The following is a 15,911-nucleotide window of genomic DNA, read 5'->3' on the forward strand; positions in this document are numbered from 1 at the left end:
TAAAATTTTAACGAAATTTTCTATAGAAATCAAATTTTGACAAAATTTTCTATTTTTACAAAATTTTTTATAGAAATAAAATTTTAACGAAATTTTCTATAGAAATCAAATTTTGACAAAATTTTCTATAGAAATAAAATTTTGACAAAATTTTCCATAGGAATAAAATTTTGATTTTGGTAGATTTTTGGTAAATTGTTCATAAAATTTTGGTAGATTATTTTTGGCACGAGTGGCAACCGTAGTAGTACAATGCATTGTAGAGGGTACATAAAATTCGGCCCGACCGAACTTAAGGCTGTATATACTTGTTTTTCATACACATGTGTGAATATACATCTGCATTGTGTGTTTTATGGATGATGGATAATAGCTCGCACTTAGTATGTTCGATGCAGATTTATGTTTTTGTATGCATTTCATTCATAAAATGCTGAAATAGATTACAACCACCATCATCGAAATCATCATCATCACCATGATGAAAACAAGCAGTGTAGTCTATTTGCCTTTTTTAGCCTTTTTGTGATAACTAAGACCTCATTTCCTTTTATAAACAAATCTCTTCAACTTTTATAAATGCCCATAGTTTGTGTTTTGGGGTTTTTACGGATCCCTGACTTGTCTGTAATTTATAGGCAAATGGGGGGGTGGGGATAGAGGACAACTAAAGCGACCATCATTATCACCAACATTTTCATCTTCATCATGTACCAATCTGTGTCTGTTGTCGCCAGCACACTGCAACCACAACTTCAGCTTGGAAAAAATCCTAAACATTAATAAACATGTGTTTCACTTTCTGTTCGATGACCTGGGCGAGGATGATGGAGATGGTGTTGTATTTTCTAGACATAAGCGCATATGAATACGTCCACTTTCCACTTCAAAACAAGAGTCCTGAATTCCCATATGGGCCCTGGATTTTAGTTATGAAAATGTGTTAAGCATTGGAAAATATGCCATGGAGATGTTGTGTGGTGGCACGTGTGTATTTAGTTTTTATGTATATAACTATGTTTTAATAATATCCATCCATTATCGTATATTAAGAAGTTTGGAATTTCTTTTAATGAGTTTAAAAATGGAGGATTTAATTTTAAAAGTAATTGAACAGCAGGGAAAATGTTAGGTTTGTTCGTGAACTTTTTCATCAAAAAAAAAAAAAAAAATAAGCACTAAAATTTAGCATGAAATTTAAAAAAGACATTGGGACCTAAAAACAAAAATTTCTATAGAAATACAATTTTGGCAAATTTTTCTTTAGAAATACAATTTTGGCAAATTTTTCTATAGAAATAAAATTTTGGCAAAATTTTCTATAGAAATAAAATTTTGGCAAAATTTTCTATAGAAATAAAATTTTGGCAAAATTTTCTATAGCAATAAAATTTTGGCAAAATTTTCTATAGCAAAAAAATTTTGGCAAAATTTTCTATAGAAATAAAATTTTGGCAAATTTTTCTATTGAAATAAAATTTTTGGCACATTTTTCCATAGAAATACAATTTTGGCAAATTTTTCTATAGAAATAAAATTTTGGCAACATTTTCTATAGAAATAAAATTTTGGCAAAATTTTCTATAGAAATAAAATTTTGGCAAAATGTTCTATAGAAATAAACTTTGGGCAAAATTTTCTATAGAAATAAAATTTTGATCAAATTTTTCTATTGAAATAAAATTTTTGGCAAATTTTTCCATAGAAATACAATTTTGGCAAATTTTTCTATAGAAATAAAATTTTGGCAACATTTTCTATAGAAATAAAATTTTGGCAAAATTTTCTATAGAAATAAAATTTTGGCAAAATGTTCTATAGAAATAAACTTTGGGCAAAATTTTCTATAGAAATAAAATTTTGATAAAATCTATAATTGGACAAAAATTTTAGAGAAATAATTTTACTAAAATTTTCTAGAGAAATACAATTTTGCAAAGTTTGTAGAACAAAAAAAATTATATAAAATTTCTAAGCAATAAAATTTTGATAAAAAAAGATTTTAAATTTGGTAGATTTTGGTAGAATTTTCTTCAAATTTTGGTAGATTATTTTTGGCAACAGTGGTAACTGTGATTGGAACTAGAGAAGGAAGTCACCGATTGTGGTCCAATATTTGAGAAACTCTGCTTTAAAGCACTTTTGAAAAATGGAATATGAATCAAAATTTCTCTTTGTTTCCATTAAATAGAGAAAATATATTCAATATAACTATATGTGTATAGTCTACGCCCATTTTCATTATTGTCGATTAATGACAACTTCCAATTTCCCTAGAAACGTGTTTTATGTTTTCGCATGTCTACAACAAAATTATGCAGAAAGTTACAGCTTTCCTTGACGCTGGTCACTATGGTCACCAAAAAACAAACCATGATAAACAATCAAGTCTCCTTCAAGCCTACTCTAAATATATAGGATTTTATGTGACAATGTTAATAATGATACTGAATTGCCTGGTACCTGGATATGGTCATGACAACAATGATAATAATGATAAGGATGGTTTCAGTTTGCAACAGAAATGTACCCAACAGAAATAATGTTGTCCCGTAACAACATGTTGGAACATGTTGAATGCGTTCCTTTTTTCAAGGTATGGCGCGCAAAATATTTTTGCTGGTTCTTTCGTTTTCTGTGTAATAATAGGTGGATTTTAATTGATTGATAGGTTTTCTGCATAAAACACTTGATACATGTTTGGGAGGATGATATTCCTTCTCTGGGTTTGCCAAAAATAATCTACAAAATTTTGAAGAAAATGTTACCAAAAATCTACCAAATTAAAAAAAAATTTAATTTTAAAATTGTTGGTCTAATTTTTGTAGTTAGTATATAAACTGTTTTTTATTCTAAAGAAATATTTTATATTGAATTTATGGCAAATTTTGTAAAAAATTTTATTTCTATAGAAAATTTGTAAAAATTTTCTTTCTATAGAAAATTTTTTCAAAATTTTATTTCTATAGAAATTTTTCTCAAAATTTTATTTCTATAGAAAATTTTGGTCAACATTTCATTTCTATAGAAAATTTTGGTTAGCATTGTATTTCTAGAGAAAATTTTCTCAATATTTTAAACATATAGAAAATTTTCTCAAAATTTTATTTATATAGAAAATTTTTTCAAAATTTTATTTCTATAGAAAATTTTATTTCTCGAAATTGTATTTCTATAGAAAAATTTGTCAAAATTTTATTTCTATAAAAAATTCTCTCAAAATTTTATTTCTATAGAAAATTTTGTCAAAATTTTATTTCAATAGATAATTTTGTCAAAAATTTATTTTTATAGAAAAATTTTGTCAAAATTTTATTTCTATAGAAAAATGTTGTCAAAATTTTATTTCGATAGAAAATTTGTAAAAATGTTCTTTCTATAGAAAATTTTGTCAAAATTTTATTTCTATAGATTTTTTTATTTCAATAGATAATTTTGTCAAAATTTTATTTCTATAGAAAAATTTTGTCAAAAATTTATTTCTATAGAAAATTTTGTCAAAATTTTATTTGATTTTTGAATTTTGAAGAAAATTTTACCAAAAATCTACCAAATTAAAAAAAAAATTAATTTTAAAATTGTTGGTCTAATTTTTGTAGTTAGTATATAAACTGTTTTTTATTCTAAAGAAATTTTTATATCGAATTTATGGCAAATTTTGTAAAAAATTTTATTTCTATAGAAAATTTGTAAAAATGTTCTTTCTATAGAAAATTTTCTCAAAATTTTATTTCTATAGAAATTTTTCTCAAAATTTTATTTCTATAGAAAATTTTGGTCAACATTTCATTTCTATAGAAAATTTTGGTTAACATTGTATTTCTAGAGAAAATTTTCTCAATATTTTATACATATAGAAAATTTTCTCAAAATTGTATTTATATAGAAAATTTTTTCAAAATTTTATTTCTATAGAAAATTTTATTTCTCAAAATTGTATTTCTATAGAAAAATTTGTCAAAATTTTATTTCTATAAAAAATTCTCTCAAAATTTTATTTCTATAGAAAATTTTGTCAAAATTTTATTTGATTTTTGAAGAAAATTTTACCAAAAATCTACCAAATTAAAAAAAAATTAATTTTAAAATTGTTGGTCTAATTTTTGTAGTTAGTATATAAACTGTTTTTTATTCTAAAGAAATTTTTATATTGAATTTATGGCAAATTTTGTAAAAAATTTTATTTCTATAGAAAATTTGTAAAAATGTTCTTTCTATAGAAAATTTTCTCAAAATTTTATTTCTATAGAAATTTTTCTCAAAATTTTATTTCTATAGAAAATTTTGGTCAACATTTCATTTCTATAGAAAATTTTGGTTAACATTGTATTTCTAGAGAAAATTTTCTCAATATTTTATACATATAGAAAATTTTCTCAAAATTGTATTTATATAGAAAATTTTTTCAAAATTTTATTTCTATAGAAAATTTTATTTCTCAAAATTGTATTTCTATAGAAAAATTTGTCAAAATTTTATTTCTATAAAAAATTCTCTCAAAATTTTATTTCTATAGAAAATTTTGTCAAAATTTTATTTCAATAGATAATTTTGTCAAAAATTTATTTTTATAGAAAAATTTTGTCAAAATTTTATTTCTATAGAAAAATTTTGTCAAAATTTTATTTCTATAGAAAAATTTTGTCACAATTTTATTTCGATAGAAAATTTTTAAAAATTTTCTTTCTATAGAAAATTTCGTCAAAATTTTATTTCTATAGAAAATTTTCTCAAAATTTTATTTCTATAGATTTTTTTTATTTCAATAGATAATTTTGTCAAAATTTTATTTATATATGAAAATTTTGTCAAAATTTTATTTCTATAGAAAAATTTTGTCAAATTTTTTTTTTCTATAGAAAATCTTATCAAAATTTTATGTCTATAGAAAATTTGTAAAAATTTTCTTTCTATAGAAATTTTTTCCAAAATTTTATTTCTATAGATTTTTTTTTTTCAAAATTTTATTTCTATAGAAAATTTGTTCAAAATTGCATTCCTATAGAAACCCCCATTTTGTTCTCATTTTATTCTTTATTTTGTATAAAATACATCTAATATATGCAACAACTTGTTCATTTAACCATGGCCACTAACTTTCCACAAGCATTTTTTCATTTTACTAACAACAGTTCACAACCTGCATAAAAACAAAGAGCGACAGGTGGTTGGTTGATGGCTATTTCCAGGCATTATGTTGTTGTTATGTATGGAATGATGGGAAGATATGAGTCAATACGAGTGTGATTGTTAACAATAACTCACATTCATATATCTATGAAAAAAAGAGTGAAGGACTACCAGGGGGAAGCAACTAATTCAACGTAAATACGTGTACCCCACCAATCCTTGACCATAATAATAATGTGAACTTGGCTTGATGAGAAAATGCACTTGAGTTTTATTTAGGGTTAATTTTAATGATTGTCCAAATGACATGTGAATGGATATACAAATTCCCAGATTCTACCCATTACCATGGGCCTCAAGATATACCCATTCATAGTGGATCTATAATGTCGTCAAAATACATCCAATATATAAGGCTTAATTGAAACCTCTAGAGCTGACTATCCAGTTCTTAATTTTCTTTTCCTGTTTGCAAAATCTAAAGTCTCATATTTTCCACATGAGACCACGCTTACCACAGTTGGTAGAATTCTATCAAAAATGGTAGATTTTTTTTACTGTTTAGGTAGATTGGCAGAATTCTTGAAGTTTTTGTAGATTTTGCAAAATATTCTTCTCCAATTCTTCAATTTTCTATGAAAATATTTTTTTTTTATTTTCTATAGAAATAACATTTATTTTCTATAAAAATAACATTTATTTTCTATAGAAACACATTTTGAAAAAATTTTCTATAGAAATAACATTTTGACAAAATTTTCTATAGAAAAAAAATTTTGACAAAATTTTCTATAGAAAAAATTTTTGACAAAATTTTGAATAGAAATAAATTTTTGACAAAATTTTCTATAGAAATAAAATTTTGACAAAATTTTCTATAGAAATAAATTTTTGACAAAATTTTCTATAGAAATAAAATTTTGACAAAATTTTCTATAGAAATAAAATTTTGACAAAATTTTCTATAGAAATAAATTTTTGACAAAATTTTCTATAGAAATAAAATTTTGACAAAATTTTCTATAGAAATAAATTTTTGACAAAATTTTCTATAGAAATAAAATTTTGACAAAATTTTCTATAGAAATAAAATTTTGACAAAATTTTCTATAGAACTAAATTTTTGACAAAATTTTCTATAGAAATAACATTTTGACAAAATTTTCTATAGAAATAAAATTTTGACAAAATTTTCCATAGAAATAAAATTTTAACAAAATTGTCTATAGAAATAAAATTTTGACAAAATTTTCTATAGAAATAAAATTTTGACAAAATTTTCTATAGAAACAAAATTTTGACAAAATTTTCTATAGAAATAAAATTTTGACAAAATTTTCTATAGAAATAAAATTTTGACAAAATTTTCTATAGAAATAAAATTTTGACAAAATTTTCTATAGAAATAAAATGTTGACAAAATTTTCTATAGAAATAAAATTTTGACAAAATTTTCTACAGAAATAAAGTTTTGACAAATTTTATAAAAATAAAATTTTGTAAAAATTTTCTGTAGAAATAAAATTTTCATAAAATTTTCTGTAGAAATAACATTTTGATAAAATTTTCTATGAAAATAAAATTTTGTAAAAATTTTCTATAGAAATAAAATTTTGTAAAAATTTTCTATAGAAATAAAATTTTGCAAAAAAATTCTATAGAAATACAATTTTTGATCAAATTTTCTATAGAAATAAAATTTTAACGAAATTTTCTATAAATTCAATATAAAACATTTTTATACTAACCACAAAAAATTTGATCAACAACTTCAAAATAAGATTTTTTAATGTAGTAGATTTTTGGTAAAATTTTCTTTAAATTTTGGTAGATTATTTTTGGCACTAGTGGCAACCGTGTATGAGACTCCAACTGTGTCCAATATTTTAAGTTTCGGTCAAATGATGCATTGTCCCCCAGTATTGCAAATTATGTTTAGGTGAAACGCAAGTTACTTAGATCCCCTCACCCAGTTGAGCGCCAAAGTATCTGGTCTACCTTTGCTGTTTAGGCCCCTCACAAAATTTGCAATTGTCTCGTGAGTGTGTATGCGTACATTGGGTCTTATAGTTTGTCTGAGGTCGGCTGTTTTGGTAGAAAACCAAAAAAAAAAACTTGTTTTTTCTTTCTGTTTTGACCAATTTTATTTACTGTCTCTCCCTTCTCACGTTATTGAGTTTTGTTGTGTAGTGGAATTCTTTGTTTTTGTGGCATTTTCTTCTCTGGCTTGAGAGAGAAAAAAGCGTTTTTCTACTACTGGAGATTTCTTGGTTGTGACTCGTGCTATTGTTGGCCTGAATGAACGTCGCGGTTTGGTTACTGGAACTTAATATGACTCAACCCGCCCAAAAAGAACAAATATTTCAAAAAAAACAAACTCCAAAAGCCATACCACCACTACCACATAAACAAAGATGAAGAAACAAAAATAAAAAAATAACAACCAGCAAAACCGTATGTTTATGGTGTGGTGGCATTTAATTCCATTTCTCAAAGAACTGTTGGTTTTGTTGTTTCAATCATTTCGTATTCATAACGTATTTTACGAAACAGGTGTCTTATGGTCAATATTTTTTTTTGGGAAGAAAACTATGTGTGTATGTGTATGTATATTTTAGAGAATTGTATCATTTTGTATAAGACAAATTCTATGATCGTTAATACCCACGAGATATACATGTATGTATATTTTAAGATACAAGCAATATCTATTCACACAGGTATACAGTGGTAATATTGTGCAACTTTAGTGGCAATTTTGCCACTTTTTTTACGCCATGATTTTTTTGTGGTACTTTTTTCATTATGCTTCCAAATGATATACATTTCGGATTTTTGTGCAACCTTTTTGTCATTTTGTGCTACTTTTTACATTTATATTGCAATATCTTTTGTAAATTTTAATATCAAATTCTATGAAGATTCGTTGGCTCTCAATATTATGGAGTTTTCCCGACCAATGTTTATTCTCATATCATGATATTTTGAAGCGTAAACATATACCGCCTGAAAGTATGCTAAGAACAAATTAAAGTAGGTTCTTCGGGTTACTCCGCTAAACTGTTACATTAAAGCAGCGATTTTTGAAAATGTATGGATATAAACTGGTTGTTAGTTAATTTTATTATAAAAACAAGTATATATGTCCTTAAGCTTGGCCGGCCGAATCTTAAATACCCATCACCATGAATCAAAGACCGATACATACCATATTCGGTACGACTATATGTGATCCTAAAATACTTCTATATTTTGAATTTCAGGCAAATCAGATAAAATTTACTTTATAAGGACTATCCCAAAACTTGAACCGATATATACCACATTTGGTGCGGCTATTTGTGGACTTGAAATGTCCGGATCGGATAAAAATTGCAATTTGTAGAAGGCCAAGAAGTCAAATTTAGGTATCGGTCTATATGGCGGCTATAACAAAACAAGAACCCCATTTTTGGCACGGCTATATGTGGGCCTAAAATACCTCTTTATTTTGAATCGGATAAAAATTGCGTTATCTAGAAGACCAAGAAGTCAAATCAGGAGATCGGTCTATATCAAAACATGGACCCATACACACCATATTCAGGACACCTATTTATGGAGGGTCAGGTTATATGGGGCCTATATCAAAACCTGAACCCATATAGCCCATCTTCGAATTGTAAACAAAAGATGAGTCTGTGTAAAATTTCAACACGATAGGTTTATTATTGAAGACTGTAGCGTGATTGCAACAGACAGAAAGATTGACATCGTTCTATCGTCTTAGAATTTCTCCCTGATCTAGAATATATGTACAGTGTATAGTCGGAAATCGAACGGAATGACAAACTTATCAATAAACCCCCATGACGTTTCTATGGTGGTGGGTATAAGATAAAGGAAAATAAAGTCGAATATCTCCCACAAAAGTGATTCATTCATTGCATTCACTTCTTGAAATTTATACTTCTGAGGAGTTACTATAGAATTTTTTTATAAAAATAGTTGCATACTTCCAGGCTGTATTCGTGTTAATTTGAAAGCACTATAATCACAGTTGCCACAATTGGTAGAATTATACCAAAATTGGTAGATTTTTTTACAGCTTGGTAGAATCCTTGATGTTTTAGTAGATTTCAATAGAAATAAAATTTTGCAAAAATTTTCAATAGAAATAAAATATTGACAACATTTTCTATAGAAATAAAATTTTGCAAAAATTTTCTATAGAAATAGAATTTTGACAAAATTTTCTATAGAAATAAAATTTTGACAACATTTTATATAGAAATAGAATTTTGACAAAATTTTCTTTAGAAATAAAATGTTGACAAAATTTTCTATATAAATAAAATTTTGACAAAATTTTCCATAGAAATAAAATGTTCTATAGATATAAAACTTTGCATAAATTTTCAATAGAAATAAAATTTTGACAAAATTTTATATAGAAATAAAATTTTGACAAAATTTTATATAGAAATAGAATTTTCACAAAATTTTCTTTAGAAATAAATTTTTGACAACATTTTCTATAGAAATAAAATTTTGCAAAAATTTTCTATAGAAATTAAATTTTGACAAAATTTTCTATAGATATAAAACTTTGACAAAATTTTCTATAGAAATAAAATTTTGACAAAATTTTCTATAGAAATAGAATTTGACAAAATTTTCTATAGAAATAAAATTTTGACAACATTTTATATAGAAATAGAATTTTGACAAAATTTTCTTTAGAAATAAAATTTTGACAAAATTTTCAATAGAAATAAAATTTTGACAACATTTTCTATAGAAATGGAATTTTGACAAAATTTTCTATAGAAATAAAATTTTGACAACATTTTATATAGAAATAGAATTTTGACAAAATTTTCTTTAGAAATAAAATTTTGACAAAATTTTCTATAGATATAAAACTTTGCATAAATTTTCAATAGAAATCAAATTTTGACAACATTTTCTATAGAAATAGAATTTTATATTACATGTTAGCCTGATACCGAAACAGGCAATTGACGTCCAAATGCATTATATCTAATTATACAATTATTTTTCGAGCTTTATGGACAGATATAGATTAAGGAACATGGTTAATAGAGCCATTGAAAAGAAAACGCCAGATACCAATCTAAACACGCCTGGACTGTACATGTTTCGGTTCGGGCGAATGAACCTTTCCAGATGATTCAATTTGTAAGAGGAAATTTCCCAAATGTTTTCTCCATAAGGAGTTAGCATAAAGGGCCCAAAATTGAGTTATCTCTCCCAGCCAGATCTATACTAAAGGCTGTGGAAAGGTTCATTCGCCCGAACCGAAACATGTACAGTCCAGGCGTGTATAGATTGGTATCTGGCGTTTTCTTTTCAATGGCTCTATTAAACATGTTCCTTAATCTATATCTGTCCATAAAGCTCGAAAAATAATTGTATAATTAGATATAATGCATTTGGACGTCAATTGCCTGTTTCGGTATCAGGCTAACATGTAATATAATAAGCAACGATGAGCCCGTCGTAAAACTAGGAAAAAAACACGACTAATGTACGCGTTAGAATTGTTGTTGTATCCTGGAAACCAGTTTCTGTTAATTGTCATATGTTGTAGTTGACTGTAGAAACAATAAGCATTGTTCGACTGTTCACCACTTAGGTGAATTCTAACAAATTAGCTTTCTAAAAATAAATTTCGTGTTGTTGCATTACTATGTAACAAAACGAAATAAAAATAAGATTAAGGGACTTGTAAGTTATATGAAAAGATGATGTACAGTGGGAGAAAAGATGATTCAATTTGTAAGAGGAAATTTCCCAAATGTTTTCTCCATAAGGAGTTAGCATAAAGGGCCCAAAATTGAGTTATCTCCTCCAGCCAGATCTATACTAAAGGCTGTGGAAAGGTTCATTCGCCCGAACCGAAACATGTACAGTCCAGGCGTGTATAGATTGGTATCTGGCGTTTTCTTTTCAATGGCTCTATTAACCATGTTCCTTAATCTATATCTGTCCATAAAGCTCGAAAAATAATTGTATAATTAGAAATAGAATTTTGACAAAATTTTCTATAGAAATAAAATTTTGACAACATTTTATATAGAAATAGAATTTTGACAAAATTTTCTTTAGAAATAAAATGTTGTCTATAGATATAAAACTTTGACAAAATTTTCTATAGAAATAAAATTTTGCAAAAATTTTCTATAGAAACAAAATTTTGCAAAAATTTTCTGTAGAAATAAAATTTTGCAAAAATTTTCTATAGAAATTAAATTTTAACAAAATTTTCTATAGATATAAAACTTTGCATAAATTTTCAATAGAAATCAAATTTTGACATTTTCTATAGAAATAGAATTTTGACAAAATTTTCTATAGAAATAAAATTTTGACAACATTTTATATAGAAATAGAATTTTGGCGAATTTTTCTTTAGAAATAAAATATTGACAAAATTTTCTATAGAAATAAAATTTTGACAACATTTTTATAGAAATAGAATTTTGACAAAATTTTCTATAGAAATAAAATTTTGACAACATTTTCTATAGAAATAAAATTTTGACAAAATTTTCTATAGAAATAAAATTTTGACAACATTTTCTATAGAATTAAAATTTTGAAAAACTTTTCTATAGAATTAAAATTTTGAAGAACTTTTCCATAGCATTAAAATTTGGACAAACTTTTCTATAGAATAAAAATTTTGACAAAATTTTCCATAGAAAGAAAATTTTGATAAAATTTTCTATAGAAATAAAATTTTGACAAAATTTTCTATAGAAATATAATTTTGACAAAATTTTCTATAGAAATAAAATTTTGCAGAAATTTTCTATAGAAATAAAACAAAAGATCTTTTTGTTTGGTAGATTATTTTTATTTATTTATTCAGTAAATTTTCTCCAAATTTTGGTCGATTATTTTTGGCTCGAGTGGCTACCGTGATTATAATACGAGAAATGGAAAAGGATTCAGAAGTTAAAATACCATAACGTAAACAAAATTGCATATCGAAATTTCCAAAAATAGGAATTAATTAAAAACTGGCATAGCACGACAAAAAAGTGTCACAAGATTTGTAAATTTTCAACTAAAATGACTTATTGCTTACACTGGTCCCAGCAGTATGTCACTCTTTTGAGTGAAATGATATGTTGCGCACTCATTTTTTATACTTATATTATAGTCAAGAGAAAACAATATTTTCACTTAAGATATGTATTTTTCTCCAATGCTTGTTTTTCATTTATTAACGTTAAAAAAAAAAAAGTTTAATAAAAAGATACAAGATCGCAAGTGAGACCATATCACTTAAGCACCTGTGTACACAACTATGAGTGTATGAACATTCACACACACACATACACCTGCACACCTATTTACACTTGTTAGAGGTGATTGTCATTAATTACTTTCATTTCGCACCTTTTTATATATATATTTTTTACTTTTGGCTACTCTTGACTTTCCACTGGTGATTTGATGACAATTATCTGCATTTATTTTGAAATTATGTGGACAATCTAAAATTGAAATACACGATTTTTTTGTTTGCAATGATTTTTTAAAGACCCAGCACCATTAACAATTGATGTGCGAATATAGTAAGTGACAGTAGTTGTTGGCGGGTGATCCATGCAATAGCTTGAACACTTTCCATTTTCACACAACCGTGTATATAAGCATCAAGTTAGATTTAGTTAGCCAAAGCATGAAAATATCACACAAATCAAAAAAAAAAACAAAAAGGTACACAAAAACGGTCACAGTTTGATTTTTTGCAGGAATTACAACAACAAAAACACGTTACGCGAAACGATATAACGCAAAACCAGACGGACATACCAAAAACACGTTAGTAGTGTTAACCGTCATTGCGGAATGAACCAACACAAAGTGATGGTGGTGGTAGTGGACAAAAAACCAAGCAATAAGATCAAATGATCAAGTGTTTGTGGTGGTTGGCTTGCTGCTATTAGCTTAGTGGATTGCTATTTGTGCTGGCATTAATGATCATTATCGTGATCATCAGCTTTAGCATATTTTATACCATTGGAACATATCTTTCGGTGTGACGTTTGGGTCTCGTCAATGGCTTAAGGCTGTTGAATGTCTGTCCCTTTCAGAAATACCACAAAACCCGCCGAAGTATTGAAATACCACTCACGAACGAAAACACGTTAGACAAGATCAACACGGCGTCGCACTCACCACACAAAAAAAAGAGGCAAAATACTTGGAGTATTTCCATTAGTTATTGTAGTGTAATTTTTATATATTTTATTTGTTATTAAAAACAATTTTTTTTAATTTCACTTGCACAAAAACACTTTATCGCTTGCTATGGAAATGTTTAAACAATATAACCCTAGTTATCTTCTTATTTCCACATTTATAATCTTCCGAATCGATATATGCATCCGTGCGCTTCTTTATCTTCCGTTCTGTTGTATTCAAAGAGTCGCGGTATTCTGTTATGTTTCCATGAACGAATAACGAATAACTACCTGCTGTCATTGGTAGTGTGCGTGTGTGTGTGAGTGTGCTCTCTTGTATGAGTTGCTATCGAACTTGTTTTCAGTTCGATTAATCTAAAAACAGATTAAATGGACATTTGAGAATATGGAATGAAAATTTCCTTTTTTAAGTAAGTCTCAATAACTTTATGAACTATCGTGGATATAAAGTTCAATGGCCGTACACATTAAAGCAAAAAAACATTTTCGTACAATTTCAAAAATATTAAGAATGGACTATTGTATGGTTAAAATGGTCATGATTTGGCGTCAATGATTTTCTTCTTTACCTTTAGTTCATTTTGTTTCTATGAGGGGATGTAATTTCGTGAACTGCAGTTAAAGAGTATAACGGAATATTAAATTTTCCTAATTTTAACAACGCTTTGTGGAAATCTCAAAATGTGGAGTACAATTTAGTTCAATTTTCGCGCGAGGTTCATTCTTACTTTTTTTCAGTGCGGGATTTTCTTAATAAATTTACTGGGAAAACTGTAGAATTTTTATTATTTTTTATTTTATTAACGAATAGGGATATTTTTGAATTCTAGAATTTTTCGGAATCCCGAATGCCAATAATATTTATTTGTTAAATTTGTGAATTTTTAGGATATTTTATTAGTAAATTGGAGTCTTCATTTAGTATAAATGACGCTTAGACCAATGTCGACTGTGAGAGAAGTTTTTCATCTGCTTCTTATATAAGATCATATTTATGAAAATATATATAAAATTGCTTATGTTTCTTTTCTTCATAAAGTAGAATTGGGCAAAACTTTTGTTAAAATGGATAGCAATTTAAAAAGGCTTTTTAATTTACTCTTATAGCTCAAACACATTAGGCTCAAAATCTTCTAAAAGCTGATTTAAAATCTTTTTTTTATAAGGGAAATGACAGTTGAAATCTATTTAAAGTGGATTTTGGAAGTGTAATGTGAATAAGGTATTATGTTCATTCGTTGTGTGTTTTTTTATAATCGAATTAAAACAAGTAGGCTTTGTGTATATATATATTTTTTTTTTGGTGCTGTAGATTGTTATTACTTAAAATATTTTATTTATTTGGTATTTGGTAAAAATAGCACATTTTAAGCAGAAAATATTAAGTAAAAATTTTGTCAGAAGAGCGTAGTTTTCGAGATACCGTCCCTTAAAAATTGGGTATAGGTGGTCGGCCTTCTGCCGGGGTTTGAGACTTTCTCCTATGGACAGGGTCCAAAGTGGGCAAACGCGAACCCAGGACCTCTCCGGGTCCATGTTATTCGAAATATTTTACTTTTAGGATGATTATGTGCGATGGATACTAAATCCAATATACATAATGAAAACTTTAGGGGCCCGTAACTCCGAAAATAGGTCTTTCCGCCAAAAAGTGGTATATTACATTTTGTGCTTAGAATCGAAAAGTCTACACGCTGGTCAAAAATTGGACCAATCGGACCACTTGTACTAAAGTGGATTTAAGCCGAGGTCACTTAGACATTTTTTCTTTAAGGTGGGTATTAAGTTCGAGTTTAGACGTACTCACCTTTAAACAAAACCTATAAATGCCGCACAATAACACTATTTTATAAAAATTATATAATTTTCCTTTTTCTTTCATTTTCGTTTTTTTCCTCACGTGCCACAGACCCTAATAATAAATCGACCTTAAAGCCGTTATTACACCATATTGCTTGTAGCGTTATGAGAAGAGAGGGTTAAACGAAGGATCTAAGAAGCACCACTCAATCTATGCATTTATTGCCCAGATCTCAATCCATAGTATTTATATTCAACAAACTAATGATCATTAGTATCTACCTGTATCCGTATAATTACTTTCTCTTGAAAAATATCTTTAATAAGCAATTGTTAACTTCTAAGATTCTTGTTGCTCTAACTCTACCTGTTTGTGAAGTTGTTGTTGTTGTTGCTGCTATTTTCTTAACTTTTTTGTATTATTTCGTCGTATTTGTTGTTAGTTATATATAATTATGCATTTACATGTATATTTTAAGGTTTTTACAAAAATATATATTTGAGGCACTTCTTTTGTATAAATTTAATATTGTTTGATTCCCTATATAACACATTAATTCAACACAAACAACTCAAACAGAAAACAAAAACACCACTCATACACACATACTACAAATAGTGTTGAGAAAGTAACGAGTATTTGATTACATGTACTTGTTACTGACTAATTTTTTGAGTACTCGTTAGTAGATATGCCCTGACGAAAAATACCAAATAGTGAATACGAAGTTGGCTCTAAAAATTTGAATGATTGCTGAA

General features: G+C 26.6%; 1 protein-coding gene across 2 annotated transcripts in view; it reads right to left on the reverse strand.

Annotated features, from left to right (window-relative positions):
- The window catches only part of Magi (membrane associated guanylate kinase, WW and PDZ domain containing protein magi), a 51,184-nt gene extending 35,459 nt beyond the window's left edge, over positions 1-15,725 (reverse strand). For both annotated transcript variants that reach the window (XM_075309758.1, XM_075309757.1), the window contains exon 1: positions 15,520-15,725. The gene's annotated coding sequence lies outside the window, so the exon portion shown is untranslated. The remainder of the gene's footprint in view (positions 1-15,519) is intronic.
- Positions 15,726-15,911: the final 186 nt, after the last annotated feature.

This window comes from Haematobia irritans, chromosome 5 (genome assembly GCF_050003625.1).
Source record: "Haematobia irritans isolate KBUSLIRL chromosome 5, ASM5000362v1, whole genome shotgun sequence".
NCBI classification, from domain to species: Eukaryota; Metazoa; Arthropoda; class Insecta; order Diptera; family Muscidae; genus Haematobia; species Haematobia irritans.